Genomic DNA, 27,148 nt, shown 5'->3' with positions numbered 1-27,148 from the left:
CCAGAGGAGGGCCACTTGCATGGTCAGGGGGCAGCAGAGCAGGCCCTAAGAGACCTGAACCTGTTCAGCCTCCACAAGAGAAAGCTGAGGCGGGATCCAGTGGCCTGTTACAAACTAGTCAGAGGGGACCAGCAGGCATTGGGGGAGTCCCTGTTCCCCCAAGCACTACCAGGAGTGACTAGAAATAACGGTCACAAGCTGGCAGAGGGTAGATTCAGACTAGACATCCGAAGGCACTACTTCACAGTCAGGGCGGCTAGGGTCTGGAACCAACCTCCAAGCAAAGTGGTGCTGGCTCCTACCCTGGGGGTCTTTAAGACAAGGTTCGACAATCACCTTGCTGGGGTTGTTTGACCCCAGAATTCTTTCCTGCCATGGACTTGATGATCTGCTCAAGTCCTTTCCAACCCTACCAACTATGAAACTATGAAAATGGCATTAGCTGCACTGAAGTCTATGTCACCAGCTCACACCAAGAACTAACTCCACAATGTGTGAGCAGGTTGCAGGGAGTAGGGTGCTTGGTTTTGATTGACTGAAATGGATGAGGTGACCTATACTTTTGCAATGAACTCAGCTTTTACAGAGGCACAAAATTAGAGCTGGCATCCTTAATACCATTAATACAACTTCCTTAATATCACTCATTCATCAACATCAAGGCCAAAAAGAAAAAAGGAAAAAAACACACAAAAACAAAAAGCATGCGCGCACACACACTTAGAGATTAGGGATAGTAGAGTGGAATTACAGCTGAAATCACAATCCTGAGCCACTTCTGTAGCTAAAATAAGTCAGTGTATCCTACCACAATAACAGTGAAACATGTGTAACCAAGTACATGCGTACTTGGTTACGCACACAGAGCTACCTGCATGCCACGTCCAAGTGTTGGAATCCTGGGGTGCCCAGTAGTGTAAGCCTCAGTTGGCTCTCTTAGGAGCTGAAACAAGGATTTCCAGTAGGGAGGGTCCCTTTTACACTTACACACCCTTTGCAACAACTGATATAATTATTTACAAATATTTAATTATATACAATTTAATTATATATCTTGTACTGTATAACTAAAGCAGATACAAGTTACAAATTGCTAGCAAAATAACTCTATATACAGTACACAAAAGAAGCACTGGTGGTACAGACATAGTCACTTGGGTGCCTATAAGGTGCACAAACTGATATCCTCTCAGGTGTGACATAGGTTAAAGAAGAAGTATGAACAATAATTAGGCATTAAAGCTCTAATAAATAAATTGCTTAATATTTACAATATGAGCTATTGGATACTTATGTACAAACATGACTAATGGCCTTTACGTGCAGTGAATTTGCACACAATCCCCAGCTCCTCCCACCGCACTGTGGCAGGTCCTTCGTGGCTGGGGTCCTCCCACATTGGCCCAGGCATCAGTGCACTGCTGCAGCTGCTCCCATATCTGGATCCAAACGCACAATACACACTGCCTCAGGCCAGGCCCTTGCACAGTGGGCAGCACAGCTTGGGTTGTAGGCTAAAGCAGATACACTTCTCCCACGGGTGAGCATGTGGACACACTGGGTTGGGCTCCCGCAGCCCACACCCTCCCTTTAGGTCGCATGCACACTGACAATCTGGGACTAGTTCCCCGAGTCTTGCCTTCCCTTGTCTAAGCACTGGGACGTGCTAGGCTGGGCTTCTGCAGCCGTGCACTCCTCCCTTGAATTACACACACACGCGCACACACACACTAATCGGGGTTTGCTTGCCCACAAGCAAACTCACATGCTTCTCAGGCAGCTGCCTAAGGGGACCGGCCCGTTCCCTCCAAAGCCCCAGCTCGAGTCCTGGGGCCAAGTGCTCCTCTGACCCATTAGCAGCTCAACACAGCTCCAGCAGGCGAGTCACTGCAGCCTGGCCCATGCAGCCCTCTTCCCACAGCACACCCTTCTCTCCCCCCCGTCTCTCTCTGGGCAGGGAAAACTCCCCACTTTTAAAGAAATCCTCCCAGCCAATCCAGAGGCTAGGATTTTCTCAGGCTTTCCCTAACCATCCCTCTGATTTCAAGCCCCTGGCTGGGGTTTTTCCATTCTTTTCCTTCCTCCAAGTTGTCCCGGTCCCAGACAGCTTCATTTTGCCCTCAGTGTAAGGTCCCCATTGGGACAAACTTCTTTTGCCCTAGTACAGTGTCTCCAAAAGACAAGCCTCATTATGAGACACTCTCCAGTCAGGTAAGCAACCCTTAAACATCTGTTACACATGCATAGAGGGTCTGTCACTATTAACTCCACTCATGGCCCTATACAAGCAACAGAGAGCTTCCTAAAAGAATCTGAGATTTTTTTAGGAAGGATGTGAAGATGGAGAACTTGGAAAGCATCCATTCCCCATCCCTGGGAGTGGCCAAGCCGAACAGAAGCTGATGAGCTTGTTTCAGTCTTGGATAACAGAGCAGGTCCTTTGTCCAATGGCCAATTCCATAGTTTCAACCTTTCTGTGACATTAGTAGTAAGTCAAGACTCTCTCAATGCAGCCAGTAGAATTCCACTGACTGAAAAAAACAGTGTAACCCAAAAGAGACTATGGATTGTTACCTGTATGCAAGGCCTGCTGGCAGAAAAAGAACATCTAGTGCTATTTAGAGAGAATCTGGTTCAATAAATAAAAAGTTTGTTCTGCATTTGATTATCCACAGTGCTAAATCTTAAACATGAGGTTAAAGGCTTCTTTAAAAACTGATGTAGAATTGAATAAAGACTGATACAGCTGTGCATCAAACTATCTAGGCTCAAGGTAGCCAGAACCCAATCCAAGCAAGCCATTAGATAGAACAGGGGTTGTCATCGAGGGGTGCACATACCCCTGGGTGTACTTGGGAAGGCCCCAAGGGGCACGCAGCAGCAGTGCAGAGAAGCAGGGGGCAGGGCCGCCAGGACTTTGTGCTTCTTGTGCCACCGTGCACCACACGCCACTAGCACTTTTGTTTTTGCCGGTGCCATGTGCTACTGGTGCTTCTGCAGCTGCTGGCACTTCCGGTTTTGTTGCTATGCACTGCTGGCACTTCTGATTTTGCTGCTGCGCGTGCATGGGGGGGACCCCCCTCCCACGGTCATCAATTGGCTGCCGGGGGACCCCACCCCGTTGCTCACTGAACGGCCACTGGGGGACTCCTTGTTTCTCAAATGGCTGCCAGGGGTACACTGACCAAGAAAAGTTGAAAACGTCTGTGACAGAAGGTGGAAACTGCCACCTCCACTGTCCCGCAGTCAGCCTGTGTGACTAAAGAGCATGTGTACGGTTGATTTACACTTAAAGTAATCCTACACTGCAATCCAGAAAAGGTGACTTCAGCTCATGTAGGCATACCCGAGCTTGTGTAAACTAGCTAACTTGGATACTAACAACAGTGGAGTGCAGGAGTCAGTATGGGAAGATGCTCACATGGCCAGCACAAATAAAGTTCCTTAGGGTTACTGTACGTCTGGGTTTTCTTCAACATGTCCTCTTTTTAGACCCTTGCCCTTGTGTCTGGGTGAGTTTTTAAAATAAGAGCGAATGTCCAAGTTTTTGCTCTTCCTCTGCTTTCCCAGGCTGGCTGCTTGGGGCTGGGAGCAGTGGGCAAGGTGATTGGCTGTCAGGGGTCACATGCTGCCTGGACATGCCCCGGTGAGCTGCTCCCGGGTAAAGAGACACTCTGTACATGTGGGTGCACATGCAATGCAGGAGCTGCTTGGGCAGCAGGGATGGGGGGCAGGGGGCTGGGAGTGAGGGGGGGGCTGGCAGGTCAGGGCAGCTGGCAGGGCTTACGAGTGAGGGGCAGAGGCAGGGCACTGCCCTGCCCCCTTCACAGGTGTCTTCTTTTTTTATACTGGAAATACAGTAACCCTAAGTTCTATAGCACCACAGTAGTGGTACCCAGGACAGTTAATTTAAATTTAATTGGGGTATGTCTCCATATATTGCAGTCTTCCCCCTGGACTGAAGCACAGACGTTGCTTTAGGTTGTTTATGGCAGGTGGGATAAACAGAGACAACACACAGAATCTGCACTGATACCCACCACCCAGATAAGACACCACCTGTTTTATGCAACGGCTTTAAGGAAGGGCCCACAGCTTACAGTGCAAAAGTACCTAACCTTTAATGATCCCTGTTAGGCAACTGCTAGGAGCTGGTCCTTTGGGCAGCATGTTTTCCTGTATGCAAGTAGCCTACAAGAAAAGCAACAAGTTTTGCAAGGGTCCCAGGACACTTATTTTCAAAGAGCCCAACTCAGGATGTAACAATCTCCTCGCTGAGACAAATAATATCACACTTGGCTTCCAGGCACAGTAATAGATCCATTACCATTTGTTGTCTTTGTGTCACTGTAGTATTTCTGCTGCTACAAAGATACTATTTTGAGAAAGCAAAATTGTCAAAAATGTACCAAACCCCTGTAAAACTCAGGCACCAGGCTCATAGGTAATGCCATTTTCAAGTGAAATGTACTGAGTGATGCTGCCATCTGTCGACAGAAGCTAAAATCTCATCCTATTAAAAAGTTGAACTGTAGGATGTTCCCCTCAAAATGTCTGTGAATAAACTAAAGCTAGCAAATGGTCTGAATAAAGGACTGACATGTAAGAGGCATTTGAAACTGCAAACTTATACTACTTGAATAATTCAGCTTGCTTGTAGTTCAGATGTTAAAAGAAAGAGGATCACTCTTCCTCATGCCTCCTTACAATTCCAAGGAAAGAGCAAATTCCAGTGAGAAGGGCATTGGTTTGGGATTTTAAGGGTCTCCTCCCAACAATTGTGTCCCAACTTCCTCCCCGGGACTTTGGAATAGTTACATCAACTCTACTTCCCCTCCCCACGTTTTGTCTATTTAGACTGTGAGTGCAGGAAAACCCAGATCAGAATTGTTCTCAGCTTGATTTATTCACAGCAGTTTCCCAAATTAAAGGACAAGCCACTCAGCTGACAGCTGCAGCTTTTACTTCAAAAGGGCACTGCTTCTCTCCTCAACTAGAGCACATCAGCAGACCAAACCCTCATCTTTTCAGGGGCCAAAGGAACCTAATCAGAAAGTATCCACGTTCTATTGAACTTCAGGGCAGTAACCATCCTTTATTATGTGTTTGGATGGTGCTTAGCTGGGGTAAGATTTTCCAATACACCCAAGTAAATAGGACTCCTTAGTTTCAAAAAAGTGACATAGGCACTTCGACCAAAATTTTCAAAGATATTTAGGTATCGAAAGATGAGATAGGCATCTAATCTGTGTGGGCATTTTTTTGAAAATACCAGTTCATACCTAAGGACCAGGTTTTTCAAAAAGTATTTAGGTGTCCAAGTCTGCCTGACAGTTGGCAAGATTCACAGAATATCCACAACATGTACCCAGTGCCCTCATGGACAAGCACATCCTATCCATCCACTCTCACTTGAACACACCAAACCTGGAAGCATGGCAGTGAAGTGATCAGGGGGCTTCCTTACACAGCCACTCTGGAGTCCTCCATCTCTGGCATGTTTGGGAATGACCATGGGAAAACGGGCCCAGGGCAATTTTAATGCCATGGGAGCAAGTTAGCTGGAGTACCTCAAGAGTGCTGGGGATGCAATTTAGACTACCACTTTGGTACCGCTAAGATTTAATGGGATTTAGAAGGTCAAGTCATTCAGGTGACATTGCAAATGTTGCCTCTGATCTAGCAGAGTTAAACACAGAGAAGTTTTGAAGACCAAAAGTGGAGGCAACTGCTTAGGTAAGAAGACAGGGAATGTTAGCTTCGCATTCATGACAGTAATAGATCCTTCTCCCCCTTAGATCAGAAAGGTACCTTAAAAGCACAGCTGCACTTATAATTTGTGAAGCAAAGCCCATGAATCTCAATTACACCTGAGAACAACTACTGCCATTGTTCTAATTGGTTTTAGTATCCAATTAGAATACTAAAGACACCTCTAGCATCTCCTTTCATCCCGGGCTCTCAGAGTACTTGACAAACATGTTTAAACTGAAGCAGGAGAACAAAGATTTTTCTGACTTTCTTCAGCAGGTTATGGAAGAATTCATTGGGACAAAACCCTGACACCTGCAAAATGACTACATGGTTGCTTAAAGGAAGTTGAAGCCAGGCTCAGGATAAGAGGATTGTGAATCAGCACAATTGCTTGAAATTGGCAGATTCAGAAGTGTCCCAATGACTGTATCTTGGCAAGAAACTACAGACAATGCAGTCTACGGTCATAAAAAGAAAGGTGACTCCAAAAGGAGACAAAGTATTTAGGAAGGAGGGGAATCACATCCACCCACCCCACAAATCACACACTTACAGAAACCTCTTTTCTAGTCTCCCTTAGCTTTGTTACCAACTCTTTAAACGGAACTATTTGTATCTACATTTAGTAAGCAGTTTTCCAGTTACTATATAAAGGAATCATTTTGGAGAGATCAAAACAATCAAAAACACACAGTGCTCCTGGATGACATATGCCAGGATGTTAGTAACCATAAATGGCTTTCATATATGGCCTCATCACCATCCCCCCCCACAGTAGCCCTTTCAAGTGGGAATTACAAATTGCTTACTTGGAGAGGAAATTTCAAACAGCCCACTTATCAAAAAAGTGCCAAATAAACCTGTCATGGGGATAGGAGTTACAAACCATTCCTAAACTCTGCAGACGTTTCCTGAGCCTGTGAACTCTGATCTTGGCTTCTAATAAACATGACATCAGCTCCTCAGTATTGCAGACACAAGACACATGACCCACCAATATGTTATCGCTTCCTCTGCAGTTTCTTCTAAAATCTGTTGTAAAGCACAGTAGTGATATCAATGGGAGTCTTTCCATTCATCTGAACCAAGTTCATATCAAAATAGTACTAAGTGAAAACTTGCTGTATATTTCAAAAGGTAAAGCTACCTCAAGTCTGTACATGTTCACCATGATATTATGATATAGGCCACAAATATATTATGAGAAGCACAAATAGTTTCATTGGCATAGTATGCACCTAAAACAATACTGCATCTGCTAGATAAAATAGATGGTTTCCAGATATTGAATTAAGCATAATTTAAGTCACTGTCAAAGATTCCTTACCAGCCAACTTTTCATCTGAGAAATGCAAATGAGTTCTGAAAAAAAATGATTATAAGATTGTATATTACAGTAGTTTTCTGAGTAACATCTCAAAGGATTTTATGGATAGCATCATCTTAAATATGCTGGAAGTCAGGCACTAGAGTAAATGTAATTTTAACCTCCGAAGCGATTCTGAGTGATAAAAATGACTAACACCCCGTAGTTCAATTTCACAATGTAGGTATTTCCTCCTTGAATTGATGGGTTTTTTTGGTTTCTTGGGGTTTAAGTTAAATCTTGGGAACAAAAATATGGCAATATTTTCATGAAAAGTTCACTTATTTTTCTACAAACTGTAGAAGTGACTGACATTTTTCAGACTTTACAAGTTCCCAAAAATCGAAAAACAAAAAAGGATAAGAAAAAAACTGGAAAATTTTCTCCATCTAACACCCAAACATTTCTATCCTAACTAAACTAAACTAAATGATACTAAACCTTCATTTAAGGAAAACAAAGCTATGCCCCTTCTTGGAGTATAGGAAAGTTAAAATTTTTAAAATATCAACCCCCCACTTCACTGTCCATGAATTTATACACTATTTATTTCTCATATCAACAAAACATTCCAGGTTAAAAAAAAAGTTAAAACATACCTTATTGACTCAATGAACTGTTGAGCCTATTTAATATTCTCAGCTAAAGCTCTTAAGATCAGAAATCCTATAATTAGATATTTGTGGGGTTATAGGATACTTAACATCAGAAAAGCAAACCTAAGAACTAGTATCTTTTTCCCTGCCCAAGGACACCTGGATGGGGTGTGTCTATCTTCACTCAGTGCCCAGTTTAGGGCAGACCTAGCAAGAAATATAATGCTCTATCAGTACAAGAGTGCAAAGTGGCAAACAAGATTGAAGTCTTCAGGAGTATCTGAGCACCAGAACAGCTGGTAAGTCACAGAGTCTGAAAAGCTGGCTAATGAATAATCAAACATTCCCACTTTCTACACATTTCCACTCACAGTCCTCTGTACAGAATCCCTGTCCAGACTAATAGTCACTACAGCTGGGAATATCCCCAACTCCACAAGGAACCATCACCATCCTGAGCATGGGGTACCTAAAGCAACTGTGCATAGGCAATACTCAAACACCAGGTAACTTCTAGCACATCCATAGATCCTGTATAGACATGAGATCCCTTGGCAGCTGACAGATGGCCACTCCACAAGGGCCTAATGCCCAGGTCAGTGCTGGATATAGGATACATCCAGATCAAGTGAAATCTAAAGGGCCCTGTGACCCATTCTAGGAAGAGGAAGAAAAGCCCCACTGGCTGACAGAAAATGTAGGGCAATACTCCACTCCCCCAAGCTGAAGGAAGAGAATCTCACCTCAGGGTACAGCCTGTATACATCAGTGGTGTAAATCAATGGAGCCACTCCAGTTTATACCAGCTAAGGAACTGGCTTCCAGTTCTGCCCAGCACATATACACAGCACATATCCTCAGAGTATTGAAAAGCACCAGCCATTCTATGCCAGTGATATTAGGTCACAGAGTTTAAGGAGGAAAGTAAAGTGTCATGGATGCGGTTGAAACTGCTAGGGAGGGCAAGTGATTCAATAGGGAGAGCAAAGTTACCAAGGGGTTTTTTTATTGGCGGGGGGGCGTTAATTTGTATCCAAGGCCAAATTAGCCAAAATTAATTCTAAATCCAAGTGTCCAGAACCATAAGTGGCCTTACTACCAGTAAACATCCTCCACCTGCACCCGTGGCTTCAGCTGTTTCCAAAGCCTTTGGCGGGCATCCTACTTGCAGGCCCAAGCCCAGAGGCTTGGGGTTTGGATGCCCCTGAGTTTTGCTTGCCCTTAGCTGTAAGGCCCTCGGAGCAAGCAAGGGAGGAGACTCCTATTTCCATAAAGTGGGCTTAAAGCTGCTGTACCTCAGCAAGTACTGAACCACGCCAGAAGAGCACTTCATCTGCAGAGCGGTTCAGGAAAACTGCCCTCTTGGACACAGATGCATGGTATTTCCCCTGCCAAGTTAAGAAGCCTCTACACTTGATCTGAGCCTTCAGGAGGCCAGTTAGAAGTTACTTAGAACAGCTAGGACTGAGGCTGCATCTCTAGAAGTGCTCTGTTATCTTTAAGGACCATAAAAGTTTAGTGCTTTGGTTTTAATGACTCACACAGCAATACAGTGCCTCCTACCAACGTGCTGTGACATTCGTACACAAAGGAAGTGTGTCAGCTACTGAGTCATACTGTTCCAAAGGATTGGCTGTCTCCAGTCCAATACCAACCATGCCCAGTCCAACTCAGTTCTGACACTGTTGTAGCTTAAGGTTAGGCTCATCTCCCAAACTCTTTCTAAAATAAAATGTGTTTTAGCTGTAAACACACAAAATGCCATTTCCCAAACCAAGCTGCCGAGTCCACATTCCCCTTGAAAGCCTGACTGTTACACTGCACATACACTTAGCAGCTTGACATCAAAGAAAGAACGCAATACGAACTGCGGAAAGGATTGAAAGTTGCACTGATTGGCCGTTTAGGAGCCAGCTTTAATACATGAGTGGGACTTGTGTTTTTACACTACTGACCTACATTTGCAAATCCCCCAAGGGCAATTTTGTCCAGCCTGTAAAAAAAAAAAAGAGAGAGAGAGCTATAAAGCCACCTATATTAAGCTGTTATGCAATAGAAAGCACAGCTGTGCTGAACAAAACAGCGGACAAAAAAAAGAGAGGGGAACAAAAGGCATGAGGTTTCATGTAGAAAAACTAATACACTCCATCTGACAAAGAAGAGACTTTAATTAACTTGTCCTTCTTGAGTGCAGAGATAATTAAATTAGAGAAACAAACACAAAGGGGTAATCAGTTTAGAAGAGCCCTCAAAAGAAGGCAAACAAAAGACTGTCCTAGGTTCATCAGGCAAAAAAAGAAGCCTTTTTTTACCAGATTTCCTTTTTGTGTTAAACGCACTGTTGTGCTACCTGTCTTAGAAGGATGGGAAGACCCAAGCTTGGTTCAAGTTTTCCAAACCTTTGAAAAGCCACCAGGACTGCCAGAAAGTTATAGTGCTGTCCATTCCCAGGATCTTGTGTTTTGTTTCTTAAAGCTCTGAACTTTTGCAGGTATGTGGGAAACTCAGCTGTCCTTTAACAAGTTTCAACCCCTTGTCATTGTAAGAAGTTTGAAAATACTATCTGAGTGCATCCTAGTCTCAAAAACCAGCAGAAAAATAAGCAGCACTAAAAATAATTTTAAAAACTACATTTTCTGATCTGTAAGTTAGGCTTATGAGCTCTGGGGCAGGAGTGGGAAAGAGAGAGGGAAGTGGAAGGGACTCATTATTTTGGGACTCTAAAGGTTGACAATATTAATGCTAAGGCTTGCCTGACTGGTTTAAATGGTGCACAAATGTGTAAGAATGAGAAGCACCATGTAAAAATTAAAACTGTTAGAAAGACACCTATATTGGTCTAACTGCATCCACACTAAGGGTTTGTGCTGCTTCGAGTACATCACTTCAAAACTGAGCCAGCAGCATAAAAACCCACACCATAAAACTGCATGTGGACCAGTCCTTCCTGCCAGACAGTGGGCACATCTACACGTGCATTAATGCAGCATAATTATGGTGGATAAAGTTAGTACCTGTTATTACATGTATGAAACAATGCACCATAGGCACTGCTACTGTGCAGCAGCACCAGTACACGTTATGTGATGCTAATGCGCAGTAGACTAGTTCTACTGTGCATTAGCACAGTTTTTCCCATGACATTCTACTGCACAGTAGAATTAGTTTACTGTACTTTTAGTGTCTCATGTAGATGTGCCCAGTAAGAAGCACTTTGTGGCTCAAACCCTGAAGGTACAAGTATTTTGCACTTAAAACACGTGTGCATGACTACTATGAAACTACTTGCATGTCAACCTTTCAGCTGGTGCTGAAGTGCTTAGCAGGATCAAGCCAGAAGTGCTTCGAATTTTGCATGGCCATGCCCACCAACATGAATTAACATAAAGGAGAGAGCAAGAGCATGCTAACCACTTCTATAAAGGAATCTTTCCTGACCATAACTTCCTTGAAGTGCACATGCTCCACGAAACTTGCAGCAGAAGTGCCTCCAGGAGAAGCTAGAGGTTCAATGGCCCTGAAAACATCTGCTCAGCACAACTGGAAAGATGCACTAGGGAGGAAGGGAGGGATGAATTTTCTGCTTAAAGTTGTGGAGTTGTTCTGGATGTTGAATTAGCTTCTACAACCCTAAAATTCCTCTCTGCCATCCCTTCCCTGATGCCTTCCACCGCTTTCTTGTAGTATCCTTGCATATCGCTTACCCCATTTTGACACAGGCCTCTATTGAAAGGTTTGTATACCTGTGTAAAAATAGGTTCCTGGTCTTCCACAAGGCATTTCTAAAAGCAGGATATCTGGAAGAGGATGAACTGACACAGACTGTTAAGGAGTGGAACCCCTGAAGAGACAAACAATGATGATGATGCCAATGGCGGCAGCAAGACCAATGAGAGAGAAGGCAGTGGCGACAACGACAGTGATGACAGCAACAGCTGAAAGGACTGGGAAAGAAATAGGCAGGGGAAGTGGGAAAATGGTGTGAGCTTAAGGTTTAGAAGAAAAGGTTTGTATGTTTTGTGAGGGGCAAGGGTAATGGTGATGGACATGTGGGAGCACAGTGCAGATATTGTGACGGGAATATGTATAACGTAATTGCAATGAAGTGCTTTGGACTGTTAAAGAAGCCATAGCAGCCACGGGACAGTTTAGCAGAAGTACTGCTACATATATATATATATATATATATATGTATGTATATATAATCACAGTACTTATATTTTTTTAAAAGCCACAACAACCTTAAAATACAGCTGAATAAAAAAGCCCCACAGATAATTTCCATCCAGCTCCTGCCTGTAAACTTCCTTTGCACCTGGCCTTCATTGCTGCACAACTCTACCAAATCCTGTCCCCATCTTGATAGCAGAACTGCACTTGTTTTCATACCAGATGTCCATACAATTAGGCCTTTCCTCAAAGCTGTCAGAGGCCTCGTTTGAAAATGCTTATTTTCCATCATGGAATATTTTGTAAGCAGTAAGGCTTGTTTCAATTTAAGCAATTTAGATACGGGGAAAATAATGCCTCCTGCCAGCCAGGGACAGGAATGACTGGCCAACACTCGTGATAGAAGTAATTGTGACATATTTTATCTTATCATTTGCACTTCTTACAGTAAAGTCTTCTTCACTTAAAATACTGTGCTCAAGTTGAGTTAGAAAATGGTTCCTTTTGCCCTATGGACATCTAAACCAACATTTTATGAAGAAATTTTTGATATATCAGTTTTCACTCCCAAAAAACGGTTTTGGTTGCCAAAGAATGCATAGCACTGAAAAAGAAAGGTTGGTTTTCAGGTATACAAATTTGATAGAATAAAAACCAAACAAAAAAACTAGAAACTTAGGGCAGAGAAGACACTTCCTAGGCAAAAAAATTCCCAAACTCACTTTTTGGCAAAAGAAGTCAATGGAAAGTGGCACCCATCCCTAACAATGGCCTGCCAAAGTCGAGATTTTCAGGCACTTAAAGAAAATGTGAGTAGCATCATCTTCACCATCCACAAGGTGGCATTTGCTATACAAATATGCAATGGGAGATTTTTTTTTTATGCACTATAGTTTGCCATCCTAATCACACCCACTATGGAGTTGGGGATCAGGAAAACCTTCCTGCAGAAGTAGGCTGAACGCTCTTATTACTTGGGAAAGTGTAGGATACACTGCACTTGCTCAGAGGAAGAAAGAGTTATAACTATATGAATTCTCAGCCATTTATGCTATTCTCCTGATACTAAGAAGGAGCTTGGCGGGAAACTGGTACAGAAAAGCATGGTTTTAAAGAAGGCTTAAAAAACAAGGTTGCCTCCTGCTGTAAAAAAAACGTCTTTTAAATGTGACTATTGCGGCATCTACTGGCCTTAGTGCAGTAAAGCAGTTTGCATTTTCTTTGGCCTTGAAAATGTACATACAACTATGCACAAGTTCAGGTCCATTCTCTCTCAACTTTTTGTTTTCCAACAGTTATTTAACTTCTCTGCATCTTAGCCACTTATAACAATTTTAGGATTTAAAACAAAAAGTTTAGATATGTCTTAAAAATAAAAAAGAAAGGGCAGTAACTGTGACCACACCTGGCCATCTTCTGTATTAGTTTACCATTTTGACACGTATCCAATATGGGATTTGTGCTGGAATTCCAAGACTGTATGCTGGAATAGCACCCAGTCCCTGGGGGAGACCGATGCGAGGCCCATGGACTACAAGGATGGCTCAAAAGGTTTCCATACGAACTAATTTTCAGTGAAAAATTATGAGGGGAAGGGAGAGGGGAGAAAAGAAAAAGAGAGAAAAAGCTTTCAGTTGAAAAAATAAAGGTGCTTTCACAACTTTCAAAATTTTCAGTAAACAAAAAAAAGATCAGAATGCTCCAAAACACAACTAACTAAATTTAGTTAGACTAACAACTGAAAAATTCCTGTTCAGACATCAACAGCATTGTCAGGTCTTACATATGTAAGTATTGTATTGGAAGCTCAAAATTATCATATTTGCTGAAAGACTATCATACACTGGGGAAAATAGTATGAAAATAAGCACACAAACACGCAAATAAGTGTTATTTACTTTCTATTGCTCACTTGAACTGAAAAATGGGTGTAAATCAGTAAAAACTGAATGACTTAAAAATCAGAATTTATCAGTGGGAAAAATAATGGTAAAAACTGAGAATGCAGAACACTATTCACAGAGGTGCTGTGAGACTTGACTCAATGTCTTGAGCCTGCTTTGCAATCCAGGGCAGCATGATATTAGAGAAATGCAAAAGTTTGTTGGACAAGTCACGCTTCAAATGAAGATATTTTCTTAAGAGCCAGCCGCAGGAGAAAGCTGCTGATTAAAATCACAGGGCGTGTTCTAGATGCATGTCACCTCTTCAGGCTTAGGTTCTTCCTGAAAGATTTCAAAACCTAGCCCTTCTTCTCTGGCTCACGGTCCACTTCAGAGAGCAGCATATGATGAAATATTAACATGACCAATGTAAAAATTGGAGCAATTTTAAACCATGATAGAAAATCCCTGGAGTGTGAGTAACAATGAGGTGAGCAGAGGAGGAACTCATTACACAAAACAGAGCAGGGGCCATAATGCATGGAAATGTATCACAACAATGTGTGTTTTTACCAGACATCTGACTTCATGACTCCAACCTTTGTCATATTGATTTTTGACATGAGTACTGGAGGTCTGTGCAGTTTTCGTTCCAGCCAGAATCATTTGTCATGACCAGGGATTAGATAATCCATTAAACCTACCATTCAATCTTACTTTTTGCTTAAGTACAACAGTCCAGCACAAGATTAAAAAAGAATGGGCTTGGAATGTCTTGCTGAACTGATAAAAATAATGAATGGCTGGGCTGTCAAATGCATTAGACAGTTAGGACAAGACGTTCAAAAGTTTCCTGCGCTACCTTTGCTCTGTTGCCAGGAAAGTGGGTACTACATGGGAACAGAATCAGGCTGATGGTGAAAGCTTATAAAAATCTGACCCTTATCCATATTGAACTCTTAAAGAAGAAGAATCCCTTTTTCAGGGGTCAAAAAACCCCTTTTTCAGGGGGTCACAAATGTGTCTGCAGCACCACATATTGCAGGGCCACGCTCATCCAGACACAGCTAAACTGTGCATAGCTAAACCAGGTATAAGTAGGTACAAAAGTGCTGCCCAGAAGTGTATTTATTGAAAACCTGTCCTGAAACTTGTAGCAATTTGCAAAAAAGCAATAAAATGCATCAATTCTGGGTGAACTAAGCCTGTAGGTACCCATATGTTTATTTCAAAGTTAGTGCTTCTTGGTCCCTTGCACTACCCTACACAGCTTCTGTCCTTTCCACTCCTTACTGTCACATGCTTAGGGAGTGAACAGAGCCCAAGCAAGGTCCAAGAGTAAAGGGGAGAGGGAGAGCATAGAGGGCAAGGGGCCCACCTGTAGCAGTGGGAAGGGGAAAGAATTCAAAACAAACCTCTGATAAATTAGATTCAATCCATAGAAAAATTATAAACATTTATATATACAGATTACAAACTAATTATTGTGAGTGTCTTAAATCAGGGTTGTCTTAGATTTGACTAAATGTGGTAAATTCTGAAGAGTTCTCATGAAATTCACACCATCTTCCATAGGTACTTAGGCACTTCATTCTCACTGACCACATCTACATGAGATGCTTACTGCACAGTAATCTAATAACACTGTGCAGTAGCTTGCTGGTCAAAAACTGCTAATAAACTACTGTCTAGTGTTATTAGGCTACTGCAGTAATAGTCACATAAAAAAAAAACCGTGTACCAGTGCTACTGTGCAGTAACTGTAGTTACTATGCATTTAGCTAGCGCTTCATAATGGAAGTACTAAACTAAATGTGCAGTAACTATTGTGTAACTACTGTGCATTAATAAATGTGTAGATGTGCCCACCGAGTTCCTTTGAGTGTCTGGATTTAAGTACCCTAAATCATTTTTAAAAGAAATCCAGTTTGAATCATTTAGGCTTTTTTAAAGATTTACTATACTGCGAGCTCTAACAAACACTTCTTGTGTGACTTTGGCAAGTCACTGTTCTTCTCTTCCTCCACTGTGCTGCTTAGGTGCCCAAGTACCTGAAGGACCATTTAATGAGTCTAGTTTTGCACCATTCCACTGACTCACCCTTAAGACAGTCAGAAAAAGTACCAAAGAGGAGGTTGACCTGCCTACCTTTTGCAGTAATGTTTTTTCAGGGACTGAAGCAGGGTGGAATAGGACCTGGCCCTCAAATCTCTCGGCATCTTTATTGGTAGAGAGAGACCAGCACTGCATTCATCTTTGGAGGTTTTTAAGAGCCAGCTAAGCAAAGCCTTGGCTGGGGTGATTTAGTTGGGCCTGGTCCTGCTTTGAGCAGGGCGTTAGACAGATGATGTCCTGAGGTCCCTTCCAACTCTAATTTTCTATGATTCTGTTTCTTCAATTTTTTTTGTATGGTATATTTTTAGATCCAAGGTTTGAGCTGCTGCCAGTATGACCTTTGCCCTTGCCACCACATCTATAATGAAATTGCTGGACACTGTAAAAGTCACTTGCCAGAATAAGTCTATACTTAAGAGTCAGGGATAAATTGCATCAAACAGGTCTTGCACATTTTTTCAGAGGATACATTAAGTTTAAAATCAATTGAAAGCTTGAAAGATGCTCAGATGCTACAATGGCAAGTACCTACAGATGAATAAATACTCACAGCAAAACAACATCTTGGAGCAGCACCTGCAGATTACAATCCAAAGATCTCAGATACTTCCGCACAATCCAAAATGCACTTTGAGGAGTGACACATAAAAGATTAAACGGTCATTTGCTAGGCAGGGCAAGGAAATGGAGCACTTGGATTTATTCTCTTAAACTTGTTAGGGTGCTAACAGAAGTGACCCTGTTTTGCGATCAACCCCCCCACCACCACCACCCCCGAGTGGTTGTAGTAGGCAACTCCCTCATGAGAGGGACAGAGGAAGTGATCTGCCATCCTGACCCCCTGGTCCATGAGGTCTGCTGCCTCCCAGAGGCCCATATCCGGGACATGGCAGAGGAGATTCCTAAGCTTGTCTGGCTCCCAGACCACTACCCCATGGTCCTCATCCATGTAGGTGCGAATGACATGGCTCAGAGCAATCTTGGCTGAGTCGTGAATGACTACAGGTCTCTGGGGTTCGGGGCGCAGGTAGTTTTCTCCTCTGTCCTCTCAGTTGTGGGCCCGTGGGCCTAGGAGAGAGAGATGTATCAAAGAGGTGAACTGAATACTCAGGCGATGGTGCTACTGAGAGGGTTTTGGCTTCCTTGACCACAACACGCACTTCAGAGACAGAGGTCTTCTGGGAAGGGACAGTATCCACCTCACATCAAAGAGGACAGGACAGGACTTTAAAACTGAGATGATCGGTGAAAACTCAGGTGACTGGTGGGAGGGCAGGGGGACATAATGAGCAGAGCAAGCCCAGGGGCCAACAAACAAGTAACCATTACAACAGGATATGACAGGAAGGATACTAGAGCACAAGCTGAGGGAATGGAGCTCTCCCAATATGACAGGAAACCAAGGACCTCCAGTGGAGGACTCAGATGCCTGTACACAAATGCCAGGAGCATGGGGACCAAACAGGAGGAACTGGCCCTCCTGCTTTCCAGCAGGGACTACAATATCATAGGAATAACAAAGACCTGGTGAGACTCTACCCATGATTGAACCGTAGCTATAGAGAGCTACACCCTTCATAGGAGGGATCATATAGGTAAGAAGGGTGGAGGTGTATCTCTGTGTGTAAAGGAGCAGTACAATACCTTGGAAGCTGAAACTGGTATTAAGGAAGAGTAATTTGAGGCCCTCCAGGCAAAGATGGGGGGGGTGGGGGGTGGGAAGTGGTGAAAGGGACCTAACTGTAGGAGTATATTACAGGCTTGCAAATCAAGATGAGGAGCTAGATCGGGAATTCTCCAGAGAACTGAAAGAGGCTGTGACAGCACAGGATATGGTCATCATGGGTGACTAACTACCCAGACATCTCCTGGAAAGAACACTTGGCTAGATCTGACTGGTCGCATAGATTCCTGACTTGTATCAATGAGCTCTACCTGTCTCAGGAAGTACATGGGCCAACCAGAGGAAAAGGCCCTCCTAGATTTAGTTTTTGCCAAGGGGGATGACCTGGTGATTGATCTGATGATAGAGGGTAACCTAGGCAACAATGACCATGACATTATCACTTTTATTGTCCATCATAGGGCTGGGAAATCTGTCAGTAAGGTACAAATGATTGACTTTAAAAAAGCTGACTTAAATAAGCTAAGGACTTTAGTGAGTAATGCCCTACAGGATCACGGACTGCAGGGAAAGAGTGTGGATGAAGAGTGGTCATTCCTCAAGGACAGTCCTTGGTGCACAGAAGTTGCCCCAAAGGAGAACTACATAAGATTGGCCCACACCTGTAGGGGGCAGATTAGAAAAGCAAAGGCAGTGATCGAATTCAGGTTGGCAACTGAAATCAAGGATAATAAGAAATTCTTCTATAGGTATGCAGGTAACAGGAGGCAAACCAGTGGAAATGTAGGACCACCGCTAAATGCATCTGGACATCTGATCACTGATACCAAGGGGAAAACTGAACTCCTGAATGAGTACTTCACATCTGTATTCCACCAGTCTAAGAGCGATAGCCTGCCGAATGCAAATATGAAACAGAATAGTCACAGTAGGGATGATCACCTACCATGTAGAGCTGGTGAAAGAACAGCTAGAGAGCAGCTGGATATCTATAAATCAGCAGGACAAGATGAACTCCATCTGAGAGTGCTGAACAAACTAGCCGATGTCACTGCAGAACCACTGGCAAACCACTTCAAGAATTTGTGGTGCTCAAGAGAGGTCCCAGAAGACTGGAAGAGGGCCAATGTTGTGCCCATCTTCAAGAAGAAGAGGGGAGAAGACCCAGGGAACTACAGGCCAATCAGCCTGACCTCAATCCCAGAGAAAAAAAAAAAAAAGACTCGAAAAAATTCTCAAGGAGTCCATATGCAATAAGCTTATTTACTTGGACTTGAGGAAGGCCTTTGACTTGGTGTCCCATGAGGCTCTCAAGGTAAAACTAGGGGGAACTATGGGCTCAACAATTCAATTGTCAGCTGGGTGGGAAACTGGCTGTGGGGTTGGACCCAGAGAGTACTAATAGATGGATCTGTGTTGACCTGGAGGCAGGTAGCCAGTGGGGTCCCCCAGGGTTTGGTACTTGGACCAGTGCTTTTCAACATCTTCATCAATGATCTGGATGTGGGAGTGAAAAGTGCACTGGCAAAGTTCATTGATGACATTAAGATCTGGGGAAGTGCAGCAACGTATCAGGGCAGGCTGACAATCCAGACAGACCTAGACAGATTAGTTAAATGAGCAGACCAGAACCAAATGCTGTTCAACACTGAGAAGTGTAAAGCACTCCATCTGGGGAGGAAAAATCCGCAACAAATTTACAGGCTCAGTGTTGCTATGCTAGCTAGTACCACGTCCAAAAGGGACCTGGAGGTCATAATTGACCATAAAATGAATAAGCCACCAGTGTGATGCTATAGTTAACAGAGCAAACGATACATTGGCATGCATCAACTGATGCATCTCAACCAAAACTAAGGAAGTTATTCTCCCTATCTACTCTGCATTGGTGAGGCCACAATTGGAGTACTGCATCCAGTTCTGGGTGCCACACTTCAACAAGGATGTGGAGAAGCTTGAGAGAGTCCAAAGAAGATCCACTCATACGATTAGAGGCTGGAAGACCAAGCCATATGAGGAAAGGCTGACAGATATGGGACTGCTCAGCCTAGAAAAGAGAAGACTACTTCAGGGGGATTTGGTGGCAGCTTACAAATATATCAGGGGTGAGCATCAGGAGCTAGCTGAAGAACTATTCACCAAAGCACCCCAGGGGAAAACCAGGAGCAACGGTCATAAATTCCTAGAAGGTTTCAGACTGGATATAAGGAAAAACTTCTTCATGGTTCATATCACCAGATTCTGGAATAGACTCCCAGCAGGGGTGGTGCCAGTACCTATCTTGGTGATCTTCAAAAGGAGACTGGATGCACATCTTGCTGGGATTATTTGACCCCAGCTGTCTTTCCTGCCCAGAGCAGGATGGATGGACCCAATAATCTCATGAGGTCCCTTCCAGCCCTAAACTTCTATGAATCTGTGAGTAAGTGAGAGCTTTCACAATTCATACATGTTGGCCTCTGACACTCAGTGTTTCTACTTAAGTTATTCCTATGACGATGCAAATGCCTCAAAAAGGTGCATAGAAGTAAACAATTTAACTCACTGCTATGCTAGTACAATCAGAGAGCACATAGATTCCCTTCCCTGTATCCCATTTCTGGAATGTGGAGTGTGTGTGGTTGGGGTGGGGGGAAGGAAGCAGTTCAAGGATGTGAAGGAAAAAGTAGGGAAGTGCAAAAAAGCAGAGGGAATTTGGAGAAAAGGATTCAGTCATGAGTTCAGACAAATCAAGAAGAGCTGCTGGTACGCAGTACTGCCATTTAATAGTGGGAAAATGTTACAGGAGACAGGAAAGCATGAGGGATATATAAAGGTTTTTCAGTAGCACATAGAATCATAGAAATTAAGGGCTGGAAGGGACCTCAACAGCCCATAAAGTCCAACCCCCTGCTCTGGACAGGAATACTGCTGAGATCAAATAATCCCAGCAAGGTGTCTGTCCAGTCTCCTGTTGAAGACTTCCAAGGTTGGGGACTGCACCACCTCCTTGGGAAGTGTAGTTCAAATTCTGGTCACCCTTACCATAAAGAAGTTCTCCCTTACATCCAACCTGAAACCATCCTCTAACACTTTATGGCCATTGTTCCTTGTCCTCCCCTGAGGTGCCCTAGTGAATAGCGTTTCTCCCAGCTCCCAATATTCACCCATTACATACTGATAGATGGCCACCAAGTTCCCTCTCAGTCTTCTCTTCCCCAGGCTGAACATAGATGTTAGGATGCAGATAATATAGAATGACTATTCAGACTTCTGAATTTCCAAAATGTTCCCAGGTTCCCCCAACGGTTAGACAACCAAAAAGATGGGAAGATATACAGCAGGAAGGAAAAGCCTGCACCCCTCCCCGCCCTACGCCACCCCACCCTCAGCACAGATTAATCGACAACATAAACATTACTGAGGTAACCTTAGGTGTCAAGAGTGAAGTCCAACTTCACCACTACTTTTCCATGTGGTGAACAAAATGACTTCAATATACAGTTATGCGAATGTAAAACTATAGAAACCTGTGGTAAAGATAAGAACAGAAAACGTGGGAACTGACTGCTCTGAAGTCTTACTAAAAGCCTGACTTGGACAGCTGAAGAGAAAGGCTATATTTTGGTGACCCTCTTAAAATACTTGATGAGTTACTAAGAGTACCCAAGCAGGAAGCCTTCAGCATTGACAAAACAAAAGAGGAAGATGCATGGAGGAGCATGCGTCATTCATGGCTGGAGCAGTGGGACACAGTCCCACCGAGATTCCTGTGATGGAGCTCCCACCTGCTGGAGACGGCTGACCAAAAGCAGATTTGCTCCCAGTCAGGCATCTACATGAGCGCCACTGCACCATTACTAATCTCAAGTAAATATGTTACTTGCATCTGCAGGTAGCAAATTTACTTGGGAATGGGGAGGTTTACTGTGTAGTAAGCATGTGCACAGGTGAGAAAGGGAAGCATCAAAATATATTGGAGAAAAAATTAGAATTTACCCCTTTTGCAACTTTTCTCATCCTTCTGATCCACCATATCTGTTGTAATGCGAACAACTATGGACCCCTTTTAATGCTAGGAGAGATCCAATATCACCATTTCCAACAAATATGGACATTTCCAGGTACACAGTGAGCTTATTACTAGATCTACCATCCACAACAGAGTAAAACACGTAGATAATTCTGTCCCACCATGTAGCTCAAGATAGAGCAAGCTAAAATTCCTGACAGTAATTGCTACTAAAACTTGAAGCCAAAACACAAATGTGTGATTTTGTAGGACAGCACCATTGTCTGCCTGGATAATAGCAGGTTTGTTGCCTTTACCCACAAAAGTATGGTTCAGAGCACTTAGCAGGACTTTAAGTACCTCCTAAAAGCCTCAGAGAAGTTTCTAATAAGCAATGAGTCAGCAGAGTTTAATTTTGCTAAAGCAGTCTGGAGTATTATTGAGTTTTGAAAAGAGGCTTGGGAGTGTTATCTTTTTCTACACAATCCTAATTTCTTGTACCAGCTACATGATATTAATTCCTGCTGTATACATTTTAGCTAATTTAAAAGGAAGCGTGCAGAAGGCCAGAGTCTGTCCAGTGAAGCAAGACTCATTAGAAGCAATGCCCAAAGTCCAGTTTGCAACTTTTGTGACTATGACTGCCCACATCATGCTCTGCCACTGTGTAGACTGTGTGCACATCAGAAATGCAAGGCTGCAAAGTAGATGGGAGAGCCCCCTTTTACAGGATCCAATTTTAGCACAGTGGACCAAGGAAACACTGATATGAAGAGTCTGTTGAAGGAGAATCACAAGTCAGGGGGTAATCACAGAAATCAGATGAGTCCATGTTGTTGAGGCTTTGCCATCTCCCTTAGTAAAATATTTCCCAAGGACGTAAAATAAATAGCCATCATAGATATTTTCCACGACCAGATATCTAATCCCATTGTTTATTCTCAGCCATTTCTCTGTATCAGCATAAATAATTCATTCTCTTGCTGGGGTTTGCACCCATGTAATAATATTTTTCTTCCTCCCAAAACACTAACAGGGCAGGGCAGTCCTTAGTTTCTTAGTAGATACATTCTATGTACAACTCCTCTTTCACAAGTGTCTTCTCACTGCCATTTACCCTCACAGATTTAAGATGCCACAAAGTCCAGAATCAAGTTTATAAGGACCACATTTCTAGTTGCAGTAAATAGCATGTTGATTTTCAACTCAAAGTGCAGCAGCTACAGCAAATCCTTATTGAGCATGTCAGGATCAGAGATACAGCCTGAGGACCAAAAAGGGGAAAGAAAGAAGTCAGAGAGAAATTAAGTCTTCGTTTTCCATTAGTTACAGACAATCAGGACCACCTAAGGGTAGCATATTAAGAGTTTCCTGCTGATTGCAACCAAAATTGCAATGCCATGGGATTCCTTACAGCAGTTCAATGCTATCTATGTACTATGGACTTCCATGGGCAGAGCTTTATTGCATCATATCAGAATGAAACAGAAGCCAAATGGAAGGGGGGTTCTATCTTCTATGCAAATATCCTAACAGCACTGTCAGCCAATGAAGCCTGGTCCACTGCTCTCTGTGTGACTAAGCATTTTACGTAAGAGACCGGTACACAATTATTGCATCCATAACCAAAGGATGTATTTGGTCTTAATAGCCCTTCTGTCTTGGCAATTTCAAATGAGGCCATATCCTTCATTCAAACAACAGAAGCCTATATTTGGCCCTGAATGTACATCTGATCAGAACTACTTTTCTGAATATACTCTGAATGTACCTGTTCCTCTGCAGCCCTCCCTTTTTTTTTCATCCCAAGCCCTAGCTACAGTGAGGTAAGACAGCTAGAGCACTGGTTCCCTACCTTATTAGACTCAGGACAACCCTCAGAAAATGCCAGCTCTTAGCTTTCACTTATTTTTTGACTATGGAAAAATACTAGAGCAATTCTTTAATTACACTGAGCTCAGGAAGACCACAGCAGGTCGGAATGTTTTTGACACTCTGGATTCCTATTAGAAATCTCTGGGTTTATCTTCTCAATCACATGTAGGTATCTGCACACCTAACAGTGCTATTATTGTGCAGCACCCCAGGGCACCCTTAAAAAAGAACTCATGGCACCCCAGTGTGCTTTCCACAGCACAATTTGGTTTATTTTCCTTCCTCCCCACCCCATTTCAAAATAGAAATCACTTCATCCTTCTTAAGACACTTGAAGAGACAGTGAGTATCACAAACAAATAAACAAATAAAAATCATTATTGTCTGGATTACAAAAAAATAGTAAACAATAGTATTTTACAGGAATGGAATATCACTACAATAAATAGCAATGCTTTGCACTGTTGCCATAGAGCTATTTGTCTGACTTCCCTTTCTCCAGCAGATATGACCTACACAGACAGAGTAGATCAGGGGCATCAAAGATGTGACTCCGCAGGCCCTATCATCCAGCCCCCCGTGCTGGCCCTGGGTCTTGAGGTGACCCACACACCACACAGGGAATGTGCAGGGCTCAGGGCATGCGCAGTGTGCAATGCCCAGTTCAAGACACATGCTGCATGCAGCACCTGTGTGGAGTCAGGACAGGACAGGACACCCTTGCATGCCTGTGGTGCCAACTCTGGCCAGTCTGAAACAGTGCCACACGCAGCACAGATCCTTGAACAGGCACTGTGTGCAGCACAATCCCAGACTGGCCAGAGAGGGCACTGGATCCAGCCTACAGAAGGGATGGCCGGGGGCCGGAAATCCAAGGGTCATATCACAGGGAAGAAAAAAAAATTGGAAAAATTCCAGGGAGTCCAACAAGCATTATTTTTCAGAGAATCCTGGAAGGTGCCTTACTACCAGCTCCTCAAGCAAATAAAACCAGTCTGAACTGTTATTAACCACCTCCAGAGAGGACACCTTCACCTTGTGGTGAGCAAAATGGGAATAAGTTGTTTGTTCCCTCTGTAAGAAACTTCTCCTTCATCACACACCTTACTATAACTGCCATGCCAACAATTTTCAAACTTGCATGATAAAACGTGTAGCAAACAACCATGCCTGAGGATGCAGGAACAGTCCTGTGGGTAGCCACAGTGTAGCTGATGATGCCCCACATTAACTGAGTGATCTTAAGCTGATCCAGCAGGACTTCCAAAGCACCTACATTTCTGGTTCCAAGAAGTACTGAATGGCTGAGAGATGCACAATGCCAAGCTAAACCCCTTCTGACATTTGACCAAATGCACCCCTGTTTTATTTCCCTAACTTAAAGCTAGACAAATGTACATGAAAATGGTATTTTGATTTGTCTCCTATTTACTATTAATAATTCTGAATAGTTTCAGCTGTTCACAAACCTTCACTCCATATACCTAAAAGTGTTCTGAAGCAAATCTGCATGACTGTCTCATCTAAAGAACCAATATACCTCCACTAAAATATTTGCATCTCACTATACTATTTTTTTTTTTAGGAAGAAGTCCTTAGACAGTGGATATTTTAAAATAAGAGGGACCATACTTGCAATTCCATCAATAGCATGGCAATTGGGAGTCTGCAGGAGCACAAAGTCTTGAGATGAAAGTTCACAAATATATATATTGGTCTGATGCCAGCTAAGTTTTTGTACCCAAAAGAAACAAGCTGAGGCAAGATTGCCCTGGATTGGGCACCTATCCCAGGAGACTTTGAGGAGTGAGGAGCTTGTACTGTGAGAAGGCCACACATCCGCCAGTTCAAAATAAGTCCGTGACTTGACTACCAGGCAGAAAATAAATCATAGCCTTTATCTTTGTGGGAAATGCCAAGTTTGATTTAAACTGCTGCACACTTACCAGAACTTATGATGCAAGGGACAATAGGAGGCTTGAACTAAGTGGTGGGTTTGGAAAAAAGTCGTCTAGTGACACTGGTTATGAGCTATGGTTTCTCTTACCACTCTTGAGCCAGCCAGTGGCAAGGAGGCAGTGCTGAGGCATGAGGAACTGACAGGAAGAGCTGTGACTAATCACCTGGACATAAGCAGGAGTGGCGACCCACTGCAGTCACATGTGATGACCACCTTTGTCTAAGAGTGGCAGGAAATCCCCAGTGGAAATCTATTGGACACAAAGAATCATGGACTCAATATAAACATTGGATTTATGACACACTACATCCTGCCTGACATCTGATTCACCAGGCACCTGCCAGACCTGCTCTCTTACAATTTTCTTTTTGCCGCCCTTTCTGCCATTTGTCTTCCTAATTTCCAGCTATTTCCTTTTTCACAGGCAGCCTCTTTTTTACCTTGCATTACTATCCCTTACTCACCTTGGCTTTTTTCCCCCCGCCTTTCCTGTTTTACTTCTTTGTTTTCCTAATTTCTACCTATTTACATTCTCACTGACATCCCATCATACTTTTAGCTTCTCTCTTTTCTTGGAGTCTCAGAACAGCAGAGACTTCCTATGCCTGAAGGAGGGTGATTGCACCCAAAAGCTTGCTAAGCACTTTTCCCCCCCAACTACTTAGTTGATCTAATAAAAGATATCACATCTACCCAAAGAACCTTGTCTACCAGAAAATCCCCAGCCATTTATATAACTTTCCCAGAGACCATGTAAAGAACTAAGAACTATAGCTTGTCTATGGCACCTGTTCACACTATAAGCACCCTTTCAGGACACCCACTACTCGACTTGAAAGTCTTCAGCTTCTGTTTTTTGGTTTCAAACTTCCTGCCCCTCAATACACTTTACCATTTTATCCTGTCACATTGATTTCAGCAGTTTGCCTTCAAAAATTCCTCCAAGGTTGTAGTGATCACGGGGTTGAATAAACAGAGGCATACATGAATGAGAAGAAGTATGAACAATTACTTTTACCATACAGCAGCAGGCAACCATTGCAGTCCCTTGGTAACTGGGAGTTGGTCCCTCAGTTAAGTCATTAGTTAGAAATGAGAGACCAGCTTCCTCAGTCTCCAGTTAGGCAGCATCTTTAAAATCACAAGTACTATTACTACAAAGGGTAAGCTGCAAGAAGAAGTGGGGGAGACAATCAACAGGTGCCTGTGAACTGGACTTTTCTGACTTTATGCATAAGGACCAGAAAATGTAAGTGATTATGAAACCAGTGACAATGACCCATATTTTGCCCCAGCAGAGAAAGAGATGACACAAATAACAAAAAGTTCTTTAAGTTCGTTACTCTGCTTCATGTCTCCTGGGCAATCTTGGGCAAATCACTAAGGGCCAGATTCTAGTCCACCTTTTGGGTGTCTAAGCAGACTTAGGCACTTAAGCATGACCCCCCTCCATCCTGCTCGAGTCCCAGAAGAGTGAATGCAAAGGGTGGGTAGGTCCTCCTTGCCTTTGCCTTTTTGTGACTCAGCCTTCAGGGTCAGATGAGCGGGTGTTACAAACAGATGCATGAACAGATTTTCAGAGACCCGAGCAGGGCATAGTAGAATCACACTGAGGTGCGTAAGACCAAGGGCGACAGGTAGGGGGTGCATGCGGGTACATGTGCACCCCTTGAGCATGGCAGTGCACCCCCTGCAGGAGGTCCATGATCCCCCCTGGCTGCCCCCTTTCCCCTGCCACTGACAGTGTCAGTGGCATCTGCAGGAGTTCCCTGCTCACCACGGCTAGGCTCCTGCTGCCACTGCAGCCGTGCCCC

Source organism: Gavialis gangeticus, unplaced genomic scaffold (genome assembly GCF_001723915.1).
Source record: "Gavialis gangeticus isolate Ggan-Ray unplaced genomic scaffold, GavGan_comp1, whole genome shotgun sequence".
Lineage (NCBI taxonomy): Eukaryota > Metazoa > Chordata > Crocodylia > Gavialidae > Gavialis > Gavialis gangeticus.
Note: the sequence above shows the minus strand (reverse complement) of the source record.